General features: G+C 42.3%; 1 protein-coding gene across 1 annotated transcript in view; it reads right to left on the bottom strand.

Moving 5' to 3' along the window:
• Nucleotides 1–18,720, bottom strand: part of LOC147708518 (kinesin-like protein KIF28) — a 685,351-nt gene that overhangs the window by 576,267 nt on the left and 90,364 nt on the right. The window lies entirely within an intron of this gene.

An 18,720-nucleotide genomic window follows, 5' to 3' on the forward strand; every position in this document is an offset into this window, starting at 1 on the left:
AGAAAGAAAACAGAAACTTGTCATGCAATAAAAAAATGTGAAATTGTTGGTGTTTGATATTTCAGTTGATATTTTCTGAATATTAAGAAATGTTTGTTCAATGGTGCATAATGCCCTGAGAGGTGATGAATCATAGCCAGTTATTAGTCAAGTGTTTTGGGATTGTGCTGCAGTTGGATTAGTAAACTCCAAGGGAGAGATGTGCTAACGGGTTTTGTGATTCCACCCCTGAGAATCACAAAATACAAAGTTCTTTTTTGTAATGTACAAAAACCATTTCATGAGTGAGTAAAATTAAAAGGGTTTTGCAATCCGTACCGGTTCGCAATTTGGAAGAACCAAAAAAGGAGCATTTCCAATTGCAATTTGGTATGCAATATATCAAAGGTTTGCAACTACAATTCTGGTTGCCAACCACTGTATAGTTACCGACACTTCAAAGGGAGGTGGTACCTGATTCACAAAGGAGAAGGGGTCTCTTTAAGACCCTTTCTTCTTTTAGGATCATGGAAACCTTTTTATTTCTTTTTAAGTACCACTGGTTCCTTCAAGGAACATGTGCTGCAATAAAAGAAATTAGTTTGGAAATGTAAACACAGGGATGGTGATTTGCTGTTCCCTGAAGGCCACCATTCCCTGTATTAATAGTCAATCGCAGGGGAGAGAAAACTGCAACTGGCCAAATTAACGGTCATTAGACAGATTTTTGTGCAGCTCCCTGCAAATGGTGATTTTGCGATTCATACACAGGTCAGCTCACAAAATCAGATAGTGATCACAAAAATCTGGTGTGCATTTTGCAAATAGTAAGTAAGTAAAGTATCTTTATTCGATTGTTTACATATAACAATCATAAAAGTACATTTCATACGCATTAAACACTTAATATGATTATAAAAAAGAATATTTCCACATAGACACAGACACAAGCGGGATTACAAGTTTAAAAAGATAAAATCAATTTAAGTTAAAAAGGATATTCCTATCAGTAGCAAAATTAATTAGCCTTCCATGCTTTTTCTAAATTTAAGTGCTAATTTTAAAAAACTACATACAAATATGGTGCAATCACTGTTTAGCATTTGTAGGTAATAAATTGCTGGTCTGATTTGTGCGAAATGGAGCTGTTTAAGTAAAGGCTTTAAAAACAGATTTCGAGGAACTATATAATACGAGCAAAAAAATAAAAAGTGTGCCAGATCTTGCGGAGACTTATTGTCGCAGCCGCAAGCTGGCAACACTTGTCCTCTATGAGCCCCACTTGGTACAGCTAACAATAAATGGATCATGTCAAATCGAAACCTTGTCAACAAAAAACGTTCATATCCCGACAAGGGCCAAGTTAAATAAGGTTCCATGAATAGACAGGTTTTGGTGAGAGCGTGCAATCTCACACTATTTTTCTTAAACTCTCTCTCCTCCCTCGCCAGGTACCTGGATGACATAAAGGTGTTCTTCACATAGGTTACATCAGTTTTAGTTATTTTCTCAGGGGCTAGAAAAAGTTCCACCCTACCTAATTCAAGGAGACATCTTCTAACGTATTTTAACCATGGGATCTTATCCCTCCCTTCCCACTCTAGTGCCTCTTGCAAGATATTTCTGGTGAGGGGTATGTCTGTGTTTAGCCAGCTATTTAGCCAGCAGAGCAAGGGGTTTAAAGATATCCTGTCGCTTAGGTAGGGCATACCAAGTTCTTCATGGACGGAGAAATTTGCCGTACCCCTAGGGAGCCTTAAGACTTGCTTTAAAAAGTTATTTTCAGTAACCTCAAGGTCATCTAAGGGTACGGAGCCCCATATTTCGCTCCCGTAGCACGCGACTGCAGTGCTTTTGGCTTGGTATAGCTTCAAGACAGCGGCCACCGGGCTATTTCCCATTTTCCTTGCAAAGTCTGTTATTGCTGCGTTAGCCCGCACTACCTCACCCTTTTTCTTTTGTATCGCTGGTGCCCACTTAAGTTTGTGGTCAAAAAGGTCACCGAGGTACGAAAAAGTCTTAGTTGTCAGTATTTTTTCACCGTTTACTGAGTGGGAATATATTTTTTTGGGACGTAAACCTGTCATCATTATGAAAGATTAAGAATTGTTGATGCTCAGGCCTCGGGAGTTCATAAAGTCGAAAAAAGAATTTAACAAGGTTTGAAGACCAATCGCGGTTCTGGAGATTAGGACGGCGTCGTCCGCGTATAGCAGGACGGGCACGCCCTTCCTTCCTATGTATGGATAGTCTGTACCGGTTTTTAGTAAATGCTCTTCCAGTTCGTTAATGTAGAGGTTAAAAAGAAACGGGGCTAAAATACACCCCTGCCTGACGCCCCGATTTATCCTAAAATCCCTGGTTACTTTCAGATCTTGGGTGTAACGGACATTTGCTCTTGTGTCCGAGTGGAGATCGGCCAAAAAATTATTAAGATTTTGCTCCACTCCCATATTTTGCAGGACCTCCCATAGCCTGCCTCTGTCAACGCAATCGAATGCGGACGATAAGTCCATAAAAGCCATATGAATGGACCCTTTTCTAGCCATAGTGTATTTCCCGTTTATTAAGTACAGGTTCAGGCATTGAGTTATCGTTGAGTGGCCTGGTCTGAACCCGTATTGTGTTGGCGACATAATATTGTTTTCGTTAGCCCATGCTACCAGCCTGTTTAAAATGACACCCCCCACCACTTTAGCAACTGAATTAATCAAAGAAATAGGTCTGTAACATATTGCACTACTTCGGTTGCCCTTCTTAAATACAGGCACTATGGTCGAGGACCCCCAGGACTTTGGGCAGGCAATTGATACTCCAGCATTTATTACTGCGGTAAGGCCTGGGGCCCATAGATGGATATTTGATTTAAATAAATCGGGGGGAAGACCGTCAGGTCCAGGAGCTTTGTTGCAGGTTAAACCCTGAATCCCCTTTTCTATCTCCCCCACTGTAAAGCACAACAGGTCCTCCTCAGAGTTTTTAAAAATAAATTCCGCTTGTGACTCGTCACTTTTAAAAATTGTACTGTAATGTGATACCCACTCTTCCTCGGGTATGTTAGTTCCAAGCGTGGGGTTGCTGGGATCATCAAACAGAGGCTTGTTTATGATGTTCCAAAACTTAGAACTATTACCCAGGATTGCGGGGTCACACAAGGATTCCCATATATGTCTGCTTTCACTTCTTTTTTCCGTGCTGCCAAAACTGCCTTGTATTTAATTCTCAAAGTCTTTATAAGGACAGGATCTCTAGGGATAACCTTTAATGATTTTTTAAGATTTCGTTCGGCCTTTGAACATGCTTGATTGAACCATCTTGGTTGGTGTTCATGTAGACCCTTCGCTGGTATGATTAGCAGTTGACCAACTTTATAAACCACAGCGGAGAAGGCGTTTAAGGTCATTTTAGGCGAGGTGGTAGGAGAGACACAAAGGCCGAGATCTTGGCCACAACTAATATTAATTGAGCTGTACAAAGTGTCGCTATTTACCTTTGACCATTTTAGACGTCGGTTTCCGTTTATTGGTTTTAAAGAGCCGCGGTCATTTCGTGACTTCCGATGTTCAAAAATACCTCCTCCAATTACGATAGAGATAGGATTGTGGTCACTGAAAATACTTGTATGGATTTCGAAGGCAGTGGCTAAGTCAACAAGATCCCTGGAAAGTAAAATATGGTCTATGTAGGATCCATGGCCGGAGCCTTTACACGTAGGAACGTCAAAGATATGCGAACCCTCCGGCATAGACATTGCAACGGTTAAGTTCCTATCATCAATTAGGTTGTTGACATAAGTGCCACGCATCGAGTGATCAAAATGAAGGCCAGACCTGTTGTTACATCCTAGTCCAATAGGTGTGGTTTCAGGATTGCCACATGGATGCGCATTGAAGTCTCCAGCAATGAGGGTGTTTCGCGGCAGGCTTGCTGCTTTGGCTTTCAAGAAATTATGTAAATGGAGGATGTTGCACTCCCTAGTTGAAAATACAGCATTATAAAAGTTAATGAGGGCGAGTGCCCTTTTACCTCTCCTAAGCACCAAAGCTTGGATGTGTCTATTATCGGTTTCTCTGTTTGAGACCTGGCAGATAAGTGCAAGGCTAATGTAAATTGCTAAACCCCCTTTTGATCTTCCGCTATTTGACTGGGTTGCCGGTTTAAAAAAGCTTTGGAAGCCCTCGATGTGTACATTTACATCTTCCAGCCATGTTTCTTGGAATCACAAAACAGTGTAGTTCTTGATGTATGCCACCCATGTTGGGTCCTTAACCTTGGTGGCGAGACCGGCTACATTCCAGGATAAAAGTTTTATGGTACAAGGTACTGTGTGACCTAGACCTGCTTCCTGAGTCATAATAGTGGGTAAAGATGTAACTTGGTTGCCTTGGTCTGTCATTTTGTCTGCTTGCACTTCGATGGTAGTAGGTAGAGAGTTTGTGTCACTGGGGACTAAGCAATGAGCTTGGATGGAAGAATATAATGAAGTGAGCCCATTTAGTGACAACATACTCTCTGATTGATTTACTAATAAAGCTGTCTTAGGTGTTTCGTCTAACACTTGGGTAGCGATTTGTGTACTCTCTGGAATAGTGCTCTCTATTTTATTAGAGAGTGCAACCCTGTTGGGGGACTCAGAAGGGGTAGAAGGGGGCTAGAGTGCGATATGTCAATCAATCTCATCCAGGTAGTCTGGAGCATAAAAGGCGTCATATCTGTTAGAGATGGGAACCCCATATTGCATATTTGGATGATATGGATGTGGATAGTGCTGCTGTTGTGAGCGAGATAGAAACTCCCTTCTCTCTTGATGTTTTGTGGGATGGTTATTTAGCCTACTCGTCCACAGAGGTACCTGCCTGTGGTTTATAAAGTCCGTTTGGATAGCCTGGCCATAAGGCCATGGGGTTTCCCCAGGTTGGTAGTAAGCCACAGGCTCAAGCACCCCCCTCACCATAGATTGACTGAGGTTGTATTATGTTTTGGCCATGGGTATTAGGGGGGTAAAAATAGCTCAGGTCCATGGTGCGGATCAGACTGTTTGTCACACCGCTTTTCCAACTACTGATAAAGCTAACTGCACGGCTATCCCCAAAATTTACCACGATACAATCACCCTCAGTCGATTTGAATCTAGTTCCCACCCAGTCTACCCTTCTCACGTGAGAAATATGGCCATTTATATGTTGAGGGATTGGTCTATGTGTGGTCAACCAATGGCTCACCTTATTTTTTAGTTCAACTTGGGATTCTGTCCTCTCACTAGCTAATTTGGGTACACCAATCATAACGATGGTATACGGACTGGATTCTGGGGGGAGATTTATATGTAGTGGTCTTTTGACAACCCCCGGTTTTAACGGTTTATCCCCTGCTAAGTTTGCAGATATATTCAGATTTGGGATTTTATTTTGACTCGATGGCTCCATGTAAGTTGGAACTAATTTGACCGGGGAGCTCTCGGCGGCCCATTCACTTTCTTCTTTTTCATTGACAGATAAAGTTTGGGCATTGCTCGATGTTGCAGCCACTATGTGGGATGAATCGACGTCTGCGTTTAAGTTTGTTACAGGTTTAGTGGGGACTTTTTTTTCCTGGTGATTTGGCAAAGTTTGTTTAATGGCAGTATTTTGTGTAGTTTTCTTTGACCGTGCGTTTTTATTGCTAGTTTGTACAAGGGAGCTGCTTGCTGGTACGAAGGAAGAAGTTGATTTAGGTGCTTTCAATATTTTGAGTAGGGTAGCAGATGCGTCATTTTGAGCCCTTTCAAATTTCCTTAATGCCTTCTCGATGTTAATAACTCTCTCACTGATGGGCAACAAGAGAGACCTGACTAGGATTTCTAGTTCACTCAGGAGTGATTTATTGTTTATCAGTATGTGATCTGTCTGGTTTATTTGATGTGTAGACATATTTGTTTGTGCGATCTGCTTTTCACTCAAGAGTGAACCTGGATCTTGGCTAGTTGTAGATGGACATGGGATTACTATTTTGGAGGCAAGGTTAGCCAGTCTAAAAGTAGACCAGATATCCTTGGCTGATTGATTTTGTTTAGCCTTAGGGCGAGACATTTTTCTGGCTAAAGATGTTTTTTTACTTTTAGTTCCCCAACGCTGAGTTGTATTTTTTGTAACTTGACTTATTCCAGAATCGGATTGTGTTTTGGGCATTTGGCCTCCCACAGGTGTAGCCACGAGTTCTAAAGGGGCTATGGGCGAAGGACATGTGTTAATGCCGTTTTCGCTGAGCAGCATAAGACTGTTGTCCCTGCTGTTGCCTGTAGAGGGTATAAGCAAGTCTATTGGTGTATTGTCTGTGGTATGAGGACTAGGAAGCCCCGTAAACGACAGCATTAAAATGGACTCTTGAGAGTTCATTGTATTGTCAACAATGTTGATGTTATCGGTGGTATGTAAAGAGAGGTCCGGAAAACACAGGTCTGGAGTTAGTGAGAGACGTCTTTCTGTGTCTTGTATGGCATCCGCCACTACACTGATCGTTTTCTGGAGCATTAAATCAATAGCAGTTATTGTAGGGAGAGGAGTATTGGAGACACTTTTAGATCTTGTTGTAGATCTCGTGGCCACAGGGGTCTTTCTAGTTTTAGACATCTTTAACATGGCGTTTTTGAGAATAGCGAGTTGGTAAAGTACCCCTTGTATATCGACTAGGCAGAGAAATATACAGAAGTCACCTTGGTTGATTTACGCAGCACGAATTATCAGGGGGGTGGCCCGCCCCGTCCTCCTCGGTCCCCTGACGGCCACAGAGGGCCCGCCCTTTGCCCGAGCTTCGCCCGGCGTCCCGCGAGACGGTTCCGATGGTGATTTTAAGCGCCACCTGGCGCTCACTGATTACGCTGGACCCCAGCAAGGGCTTCTGGGGATTGCAGTCTTTAGCCCCTCGCCGGTCTCCTCCTGGCAGCCCCGCTGTAGTTGGTATTGCTAGTGTCGGCTGCTGGAGACTGGCGGGTGGGTCCAGGCAGTATCAGGGTTTAAAATAGCGCGGTTTTGGCCAGACGTTTGGAAGGCTGTAAAGAGGGCACAAAGCAGTTCAGACAGGGATCGCCCGCTCAATGGTTCCGACGGTGATTTTAAGCGCCACCTGGCGCTCACTGATTACGCTGGACCCCAGCAAGGGCTTCTGGGGATTGCAGTCTTTAGCCCCTCGCCGGTCTCCTCCTGGCAGCCCCGCTGTAGTTGGTATTGCTAGCGGTCGGCTGCTGGAGACTGGCGGGTGGGTCCAGGTAGTATCAGGGTTTAAAATATTGCGGTTTTGGCCAGACGTTTGGAAGGCTGTAAAGAGGGCACAAAGCAGTTCAGACAAGGATCGCCCGCTCAATGGTTCCGACGGTGATTTTAAGCGCCACCTGGCGCTCACTGATTACGCTGGACCCCAGCAAGGGCTTCTGGGGATTGCAGTCTTTAGCCCCTCGCCGGTCTCCTCCTGGCAGCCCCGCTGTAGTTGGCATTGCTAGCGGTCGGCTGCTGGAGACTGGCGGGTGGGTCCAGGCAGTATCAGGGTTTAAAATAGCGCGGTTTTGACCAGACGTTTGGAAGGCTGTAAAGAGGGCACAAAGCAGTTCAGACAGGTATATAAGTATATTTGGCCCCACCTGTGCTTGGGGAACACAGACCCCAAAAAGGGCATTAAAAACACATTCTTCTTCACAGAGGCAAAGTGGCATGGTGGCAAGTGGAGACCACTCACCGGTAAGAGCTCTATTCTCTATTCTTCTTTATTCCAAATTGAGACAAGACCAGGTGATGAAGCGTAGGCCACCACAGGTCACAGTCACATTGAAGTCAGTGTACGATGTTGGGAATTGTATGCATTGCAGCATTTTTATAGCGCTTACCACCCCTAAGTGCTGCATTGAATTAAGCTGTTGCGTACCTGGGTAGCATGTTACACAGTGTATGGTATGTGGTTGGATGGATGTTGTTTTTGTTTTGAGCCAATGTGGAAATATTTTCCATGTCATACGTGATGACCACTGAGGTGTGATGATCGTGTTATGGGATGCTTTGAAAGTCTGTCCTAGTTTCCCCTGTTCTGTTCTTAGGCATGTAAGGGCAACCCCTCACCTTTCTTTTTGGTCTTTTATAAATAAAAAAGGCAAACTACACCCCTAGAGTGTTTATGAGACTGCTGAATCTGCTTTATGGTTTAAAACTGTGTTTGGAAAATGTATGTAAATGTTGTATTTGGCTAGAAAAAGATATTGTTGAAGTGTGCAAAGAGCAGTTCTTAAGTGGCTTAGATTTGGGCCTACCGGCAGGGTGAACCTAGACCAGCAAAGTGTGGATTGAGCGTGTCTGCACCCAAGGAGTTTCTGTTCTTCACTGCCCCCTGGCTTGTGCTTGAGATCACACGCTCCTTATATAAGTTTGCTATTGGACGTTATATCTGTGCTCTGACTGGTTCCTGTATCTGGTTTTTCTACTCGGCTTAGGGATTAGGGTTAGGTTTCTGATTATCTAACAGGTCTGGTGCTATGATTGGTCACTGGGTCTAGAGTTACTATTAGGTTTAGGGCTTAGCGTTAGGTTTTTGAATGACTGATAGGTCTGGTGCTTTGATTGGTACCCGGGGCTAGGGTTTCTATTGGATTTAGGGCTTAGGATTTGGTTTCTGTTTGCTGATAGGTCTGCTGCTCTGATTGGTCCCTTGGGCTAGGTTTTCTATTGGACTTAGGGTTTGGTTTTTGATTGGCTGCTAGGACTAGGATTGTGATTGGTTGCAAGGGATTTGACTACTATTAGTAGTAGGGCTTAGAGATAGTGCTGTGCTTGGTCAGGGTTAGGGTTTCCATTGGCCAAAAGTATCACCTGACCACTAGGGCTATTTAATCATAGGGCTCAGGGTGTTAAGGCTCAGGTGTTGAGGCTAAGGGAATTTGCCTGTTTGAGAAAGGTCTGATCTAGGGTCAGAAATGCTCCCCATTTTTCCATTCATCAGAAACCACCTCAAACTATCCACAAACATATTAATACACTCACAGCAAATGCACTCCGCTCATTTGCTACAGGCATACACTAACCACAATTCACCATTTCAACAATGACCAAAAAACACCACACCACACTTATATACCCTTCTACCCAAACTACCACACAATTACACCTTCAGTCACACACAAATCACCACTCTATCCTATACCACTAACAAATCCATACATTGCCAACACAACCCAAATCCACACTATACATAAATCTATCCCATCCAGATATACACTCCCTGCTCATACTAAGCACCATCTCTACCCCCTACAAACTCATAACAGACCCATTTCTGTCACCACCAAACCTATATTCAGCCCGCTATCATTTCATTCACCAACACATTTCTTCCCTTTTTACTAAAAAACACAACCATGCAACCCCTACACTCCACTCTACCACACATATTACCTCTGCCAGAGATCAAATCTAACACACACACTTAACTCTTACCCATTCCCTCTCACACCACATACACTCTTTTCCAAACCACATCATCACCCCCTTCATGTTTCAGCTTTCACTCACCAACAATACTTTACATACAAATAAGTTTCTTTAAGCAATTACATTATCATCTCATCTCACTACTCCTCAAAATCAAACCATACCACACTCACCAGCACAACAAAATACCACAGACACACTACTTAAAATACTTTCTATCACAAACTAGAAACATACACTCACTGCCACCCTCTGGACTACACAAATAATACATACTCTAGACCAACTCTAATGCCAAGCTTTCTATCTTACCTCACACCTAACACACATACAGAAACACAGCAACTCTCTTTCAATCTTTTCTCATCCTTTGGACGATTTAGAACTTTACAACATGACCTACATGCTGCACCACCACCCCTAACTCATGCACATTCCACCCTAAACAGACTCAAACAAAATAAACATCATGCCGCTCTCTTCACGACTTCACATCTCCATGTCTACGGCACAACAAGCCTACTCTACAAAAACAACAAAGCTCACCAACTCACTCGCAACCACCATCTCCACCACCAACACACACATCAAAATGCCTTCTTAGCCTGCTGGATGAGAAATATGATACAAAAAAGCTACATTTTTGCTATCCTCATACAGCTAATACCATTACAAGTCCACAAAATACTGCTCAATCTTATACAAAACAAAGTCACACCATCACCAAAACAGATTTTCGAAACTGCCTACTAATAAGTGATTGATCACTCGCTAAAAACAAGCATCACATCTTCAACCTTCTAACTGACGCACAACCTGACTTACTCTTCATAACTCTTCATAATGGTTGGGAGATGACATGGCTTGAGTATTGCATGAAGCCTTTCCTCTAGGCTATCAAATTATCACACAAAATTGTATAGGGAAAAGAGGAGGTGGCCTAGCTGTTGTATTCAAGCAAATATTAAATATCACTAAAGCTGACAAGATCTCCATACAAGGTTGTGAGGCCCTCTTCACCAGATGCAACCTTACACCATCTTCATCCTGTAACCTCCTACTCTTTTACAGATCTCCAACTAGAAATGCAACATTCCCAGACACACTTCTAGATACAGTTTCAAACCTGATAACACTTTATTCCAACCTATGCATTCTTGGTGACCTAAATATTTGGTTTGACAAACCCAATATGCCCCATCTGAAAACAATCATCACTGGCCTAGATGTACTGAACCTACACCAGATCATCTACAAACCCACACACATCTCTGGAAACATGCAATATGTCGTTTTTATAAATACAGAACTAGTTACCTTTCAAACGATTACTCCGCTTACATGGTCAGACCACCATTTGCCAAAGCATGCATCCACCTATTGACCGTGGAACAAACTCAAATTTGTACACTTAGAAACACAACTAACACCCAAGACAGATCTAGGCACACTATATTCCATTCAAAAACTGCATGAGTAACTACAGAAAAGCTTTTAATATCCTACTACCACTTGGAACAATAAACCAAGACAAAATAAAGCAGGCACCTTGGAGAAGTACAGAGCTAAAAGAGATAAAACAACACATTTGAAAACTGTAACACACCTGGCTCAAAACGAACACCAAGCAAAACAAACTTCACCTACAGAAATGTAAAAGATTATACAAGTCAGCAAGCAAAAAAGCTAAAATAAACATACTATCCTGCCAGAATTCAAAACGTTAAATGTGCAAATAAAGAATTTTATAAAATTCTCAACAGATTTTGCAGGCCAATTGCCAAGAAGGAATTTATCCCATTACTTACGAATTCAGAAACAAACTAGCAAATCATTACACAAACAAAACAGACACGTTGACCTCGAGTAGGCTTACCCAGCCTCTGCATTCCTTCTAACAAATATCACTACATTAATTTATGGATCTGGTTGAAGCAAGCAGGACTGTCATCAGCTCTTCTAACCCATTTCAAACATAAACTTTCAAGAAAATTCTTCTAACTACTTCTGCTGCCACACCGCTAAGCAGAATCATCAACAATTCCTTAACTGCGGGAATATTTCCGGAAGATATAAAAAGTCACACATATGCCCATTACTAAGGAAAACAAACCTGGACCCGCTTAACCCTGACAGCTACAGACCAATTACAAATGGACCTTCTGATGGCAAACTGATAGAAAGAGCAGCATTCACCCAGATGTCACAATTCATTGAAGATAATTCCATATTTTCAGACTTCCAAACAGGATTCGGTCCAGGAAGAAGCGCAAATCTGACATCATTGCCATCTGGGATGACGTTAATAACGCAGTTGAACAGAACGGGGTTACTGCACTACTTCTCTTGGACCTCTCAGCTTCCTTTGACACAGTTGACCATGACACTTTACTACAAAGACTCTATGACTCTGCCATAGGTGAGACTGCTCTTGATTGGATCACATCCTAACTTTAAAACAAAACATATGTCTTTCTTACTCTTCTTTCTCATCCAAACCATAATGAAAGGCTCTTTCATCTCACACATGCTTTCAACATGAAGTCATTATCAGCACTGATCAATGAATTTCACCTCAAATGCTATAACTATGCAGATGACACACAAATAGTCCTTAAACTGGAAAGCTTCACAGTTGAAAAGGGATTTTGCCAGGGGCGTGTTAGGCTCTTTGTTCTTTAGTTTATACCTAAATGAGGTAGTGAAATACCTGCTTAAAGATCACATTGACACCCTCATTGTAGCAGGGGAAAAAGTCCTAGTACTGCTGTATTTGACTATTAACAGCAGCAAGACAAGGAGCATGGTGCTGAGACTGCCCCTCCCTCTCAAGCGAAAGAATACCTAAATGAGATAGTGAAATACCTGCTTAAAGATCACATTGACACCCTCATTGTAGCAGGGGAAAAAGTCCTAGTACTGCTGTATTTGACTATTAACAGCAGCAAGACAAGGAGCATGGTGTTGAGACTGCCCCTCCCTCTCAAGCGAAAGAATACAAAATATTGTGAGCCAATAGAGTCTGTTAAGCAGAGTATCTGGGGGTACGGTTTACCGAGGATCTGAAATAGAACTCTAATGTACACAAGGCAACTGCAATCTTAAATCAGACCTCCGGGGCAGTTTTAAAATGTAGCCATAAGACGAGTGCTAAAAGTATCAGACCCTTTCTACAAATTTATAGGCAGAAGGCGGCAGCAGCAGCACTTCACAGGCCGAGCTCTTGTGGTATGGGAATTGAAACACATTATACGTGACTGAGAACAATTTCCTCAGATATTTCCAAAGACTGGACTCTGTCACCCCTCTGTTAGCACTTTACACAGAGCTTAGACACACACTAATAGCAGAAATAGCGGTTCTAAAATCAGTATCATACTACATATGAGCTGTGCTGAACCCTAAAGGAGCAGGCTATGTAAATTATTTGGAAGATGCCAATTATGCTGATGCGCAAGGTAGAAATACTTGGTTGTTCCACGTAAAACACATATTAGATACATTGCAGTTGGGCTCACTCTGTAGCATAAGGCAGGACACAGTAAAAATTGGCAAGGGATGCTATTTTGAGACTAGGCAGGAGAGGAAACTTTCCCTGGTTAACCCTGTGAGGCTGTTGGGGCACTATCTATTGCACTTTTTCTGTTTTGCACTAAACATGTCTAAGCATGAAAGAGGTGACTTGTGCCCCTTTTTAGAAACTATGAGATCAACTCTGTCAGAGCAGTATTTGCATTTTATTTTTGAACAGATGATGAATGTATTTTTAACTCAATTGCCTCTTGTATATGGGAATCTTGGCCATGTATGAGGGGCCTGGTAACTGCCCAATGAATCTGACTGAACTCCAATAGGACTGTATACAATTATGAACCTCATGGTGCTTATGCCCTTCTTACAAAATGTGTTTACCTGTACTAAAGTAGGATCTTGATTAGTAGTTGCAGCTTTCATGGACAGTACCATTTGTACACACTATCCCAACATCATTGGTAGGAGATTGTTGTGTTATGGGTTTTTTATGTAACTTGGGATGTACTGAAACACTACACTACTAGGCAGAATGATGATGTGGATAATATGGTTTTTATGCTCTTTGCTACTATCCTTTACTGTATACTCACCTGCACTTTATGGGAAGGCAAACCTGCAGTTGCAGGTCTTTTGGGTGCTACTGCTTTTATTGGCTGTATTTCTATAGGATAAGAGACTAATATATGTGACTTTATGTATTTATTGATTATTTATCATCATATATTTATTTATTATTGTATGGCAGAAAGCCAATACAGTAACCAATAAATGTTGGAATATGAGTAAACACTGCTTTCTCAAAATGCTTTCCCAAGAATGGTCCATTTGATATGGGCCAGCTGTTTGCTGAGTTGTATGGGTTGAATGTTTTCTTGTTGAGGAGAAGTCTAATGTAGGAGGTTTCCAGCTCACGTGGGAATGAACCTAGTTTCAGCAACTTGTGGGTAACCATCTGGCTATCTGGCCAGCACAGGTTGAGCAAATGTTATCTTGAAAGATTTTTGGTGGTTCTGGATCTGAAAGTGACCCAGATGGACTGGCTGCAAATATATTATTGAGGAAATCTTTTTGTGACAGGGAATTGAAAGTATCTATTAGGACAGAGCAATCCAGATACCCCAAGAAACTGGGTAATGTAATCTACAAGACTAATATGTTCCTAGAAGATTTATTTCCACTCAACTTAATCTTTATGCATGTCAGGCAAATGATCAAATAACATCAGCTCAACATTCATGTATAACAAATGAAGTAACAATGAAAACACGAATACTTAGTTTTCTATGAAACCTCGATCATTTAATTTTTCATGAAAATCACATCACAGTAGCATCATATACATTATACATGATTTTAGTCCGAATAACATTTCATGGTATAACAGCAGTACCTCAACAAATCACCACTGATTCCACCTTATGATCCTATAGACACTTTCATTAGGATTTGAGGATCTAAGAAAGCGCCACAATCCTCTGTATAGGTCCAAGACACACCAGTCCATGAGATATAAATCATAACGTTTCCATTTTAAATGAGGGACCCAGAGCAGTGTAGTAAATATTGCTACAGAGGACAAATTGTCAATGTTTCGGTCTCATATTGCACACCAGGTGCACAAGACTATCCTTAGGACACAGTGCTGTGAGGGAATGAAGCTTATCAGAACTTGCTGACAAGTCAGGTCTGCATATGAATGAAGGGCTCCACATATGCCCTATGCATCACAATGTTAAAGCAATATGTGATTCGGGAACTCTAATTATTATCAACGGCTACAATGGTCAAGCACAGCTGATTCCGTATTGTGTGGGTATTGAAAGTATGCATTGATGCATGATTATTGTTGTCTCTTTCTATGGTGGCTGATTCATGTGTTGTTGTGCTTTTGTTAGCATTCTCCTTTTCTAAAACAAATTATATTTATTGGATGGTAGCGGTATACAAGTAGATAACAATCAGTAAGACATTTAGTGGTCCGCTTCAGCACTCAATATGCAATGATACATCAGTAAGTTCAGAGTGGCTGGCTATTGTATGAACTTTGGGTAAACTAATGTAGGTCATGGGTAAGTCACCAACCTACTGGAGGGGTGTGTTCCAATGTTCCCTTGGGTGTGCCCCGTAGCCAACAATTAGAGGGGGGAGAGAGGAAGGGGTAAGTGTCCCCTAAGTCAAGATTGTGTGTTTGGGGATCCCAACACCTCCAAAAACTTTAAACTCTGCCGGTGAAGCCCACAGCAGGTCTGTAAGGTCCCAGTTCTATGCGATGTCTACTGGAGCCACCCTCGGTCGCCGCTCCTTCAGGGTGGTCACCCATCCAGGACGGGTTCCAATGCTAATATTATTATACCCCATCTGGTGATGTGGTTGGTGCATCCTGCATGTCAGCGGAGTTGCCGCAGCATGTTATCCTCTGTGTTTGTCCTGCAGCGCACATCACTCTGCCATGCTGCGAGTGGTGGTGACGATAGTCTGCCCTGCAGTGTATTGCTATCATCCACCTCGCCAGCGCCAGTCTCGCAAAACTGCTTCCAGCTTTGTCCATTTTGGGGCATGGCATCAGACCAAGTAGCCATGTTTTCGAGATATGAATGTGGTATCAGCCATGCCTTGTGTAATATATGTGCACATTGTGATCCAAAATGGCTGCAGGACCTCACATTGGCATCTCATGTGATAAAAGTCTACGTGTTCTGCTCCACACCTGGTACATGCGTGTCACCATGCCAAACATCTGATGTACTTTTTAGTGAAACAAGGGGACCCGAAAGTCGGCTGAGGACCACGGGTATCAAGCTTATATTACAAACAACAAAGGTCCTTAGCACTTGAGAAGTCAAGGAAATAATAGAATATAGACCGTGATAGGTAGCTATATTACTCCTATGTCCAGCCGGACCAGGATTTTATTTTGTAGTAAATCACAAAAATTGAGAACAAAAGATATTCGAACATTGGTTTGTAGTAGGGCACAGTCCTGTACCATACTTGGGAGGAAAGTACAGGGGAAGAAACACATACAACATGCAAAGGTTACAGGCAAAGGCAGAGCAAAATTGGCTACTTTCAGGTCAGTGTTTCAGTTTAGAAGTATTGCCAAAGTGCTGGCCACAACAGAATTATACACAATAGTAAGTTGTGGGGGCACAAGAAGAAGTCGACGTTTCGATCCCTTGCTCTAAATAACCTGGGATCATCATCAGGACTGACAATATTTACATTTGCCTGATATTTAACAGTTTAAAACCGCCTGTTAGAGAGAAATAGGGAAAGAAAAAACAACCAATGGCTGAGTTATGAAAGGTTACTATAGACTTACTGACAATAATACACGCAATTATATACATTGGTAACCAGTGTATTCGTAATCGGCATACCATGCTGCACATTCGTTGATTACAATCGAACTCATTGTGAAAAGACCATGTCATGTGTGTCTTCGTGACATGCTAATTGGGTCGTGCGTATATATATACACAGTTCATGGGCAGCATAGGTGCACTCATGCAAGGAGTGTGATTTGTGGGGCACAGTTCATGATCAAGGCAATTCCTCACATGCACGGGTCTATTACGCGTTCCTGCAGTCATAAATTGAGTGTAATATTGCTGCGTTTGTGCCTACACAGTGACGGACAGCCAGCCATGGAGTGATTACCATGGTCTAGGCAAGGAGCGTGCAGTTATCAAGGTTCTGAGTGAGTCGCGATAAAAGGGAAACCTACTATCAAGGTTATGCCAGCTTACCCACAAGGGGAGCAGTATGATCCTGGTGTCTCAATGATCTGGAAACAGCCGGGCTTGTGCTGTTAGGGCATACATTTCGAGAGTGAGCCGTGATGACAGATAGCTTAGATTAGAATACTTGTACCATTGTTAATTGCAGCCTCGAGGAAGTCTGATGTCATAGTACTGACAGGACGAAACACGTGTTGGCTGCGCTGTGGAAAATTTGAAAACCTATGAAGAATGAATAAACTACACCCTACAAGCATGGGAACCGCAACTGAAGGACTGTGATATTTTACATTAAGAGTGCTCGGAAGAACATTTTGGGGTATGTTAAGGTGATCTAAGGGGCGCGATGTACCTTTTTTATAGAACATGTCCGTCACCGTGTAGGCACAAATGCGGCAATATTACACTCGATTTATGACTGCAGGAACGCTGCCCATGAACTGTGTGTATATATATATATATATATACGCACAACCCAATTAGTTTTTTCTTTCCCTATTTCTCCCTAACAGGCGGTTTTAAACTGTTAAATACCAGGCAAATGTAAATATTGTCCTGATGATGATCCCAGGTTATTTAGAGCAAGGGATCGAAACGTCGACTTCTTCTTGTGCCCCCACAACTTACTATTGTGTATGATTCTGTTGTTGCTAGCACTTTGGCAATACTTCTAAACTGAAACACTGACCTGTAACCTTTGCATGTTGTATGTGTTTCTTCCCCTGTACTTTCCTCCCAAGTACGGTACAGGACTGTGCCCTACTACAAACCAATGTTCGAATATCTTTTGTTCTCAATTTTTGTGATTTGCTACAAAATAAAATCCTGGTCCGGCTGGACATAGGAGTTATATAGCTACCTATCACGGTCTATATTCAATTATTTCCTTGACTTCTCAAGTGCTAAGGACCTTTGTTGTTTGTAATATAAACATCTGATGTAGGCATGATGAGGTGAAGTATGTAGAGTTCGAATGTAGCAGCTTCAATTGTGCGTTCCTTGAGACCCTCAAGATGTTGCTCAGGACCTTGCTCCAGTCCACCTCTGTTAGCACAATCTGCAAGTCCTGGCTCCAGCAATCCTTCTGGCCATTTAGCTTACCAATCGCTTGGATCAGTGCCCTAATATACATAAGTGATCCTGTGGAGTGTGAGGCCCAATGTCAACTGTACCTGCAGTATCAGGTTCACGTATGGCTGTTTGCTCTGGTTATCACATGTCTCACCAATTGCCCTCATCAGTGCTGAATGTGCCAAGAACTGTCCTGCTGAGATAGTATATTGCCACTGTAATCTCCCTGCAAGCTGCTGCCTCGGTAGCTGGGGATCGTGTTTGAGCCTCGGTGTTGGCTCAATATTTTCTATATATTTGTATATTTTTGGAAATCACTTATTGTTCCCTCTGCTTGTGCTATACAAATGCACACATGTAATAGAAAAAAAAGCAGTAATTGCAGCTAACATAAATTTACAAATGTAATTGAAAACAAATAAGCAGCGATCTTAGCAATCTTGTTGAGTGGTGGGGACACGCTCCTACTCTTGTGGGAGGAATGAGGGGGTGGGGAGAGAGGGCAGAGGGAGATAAAACATAAAAATTATAATTTAAACCAAACCAAAAAAACAGCGATCTTGGAGGAGTGGGTGGGCAAGCAGTGTTATTGGAGGGACCGCACAGGGACTTTAGAATAAAACAGCTGCTGAAGTTAAGTACACAAAACTTAATAGAAGAGTCAGGCCAACACATAAAAAAAAGTTTTCTTGAAGGTCTCTACATAGGGTCATGAGTTACAACACATGTAACAGGGGCAGTCCCAATGGGAGGATTCAACAGAAGACAGGGAGGTACTAAGGAGGGACCAATATGCCTATTAACATATCAAAAGCAACCATTTTAAAAGGGCAGGAACAGAAGCCAATTGAAAAGATGGGTGGAGCTTCAAGTCCATACCTCAAAACAGCATATCTCGAAGAGACAGCATAAGCGCTGCCTAGGCAAGATCTAACCCCCGATGCTGCAAC

Source organism: Lissotriton vulgaris, chromosome 6, assembly GCF_964263255.1.
Source record: "Lissotriton vulgaris chromosome 6, aLisVul1.2, whole genome shotgun sequence".
Taxonomy (NCBI): Eukaryota; Metazoa; Chordata; class Amphibia; order Caudata; family Salamandridae; genus Lissotriton; species Lissotriton vulgaris.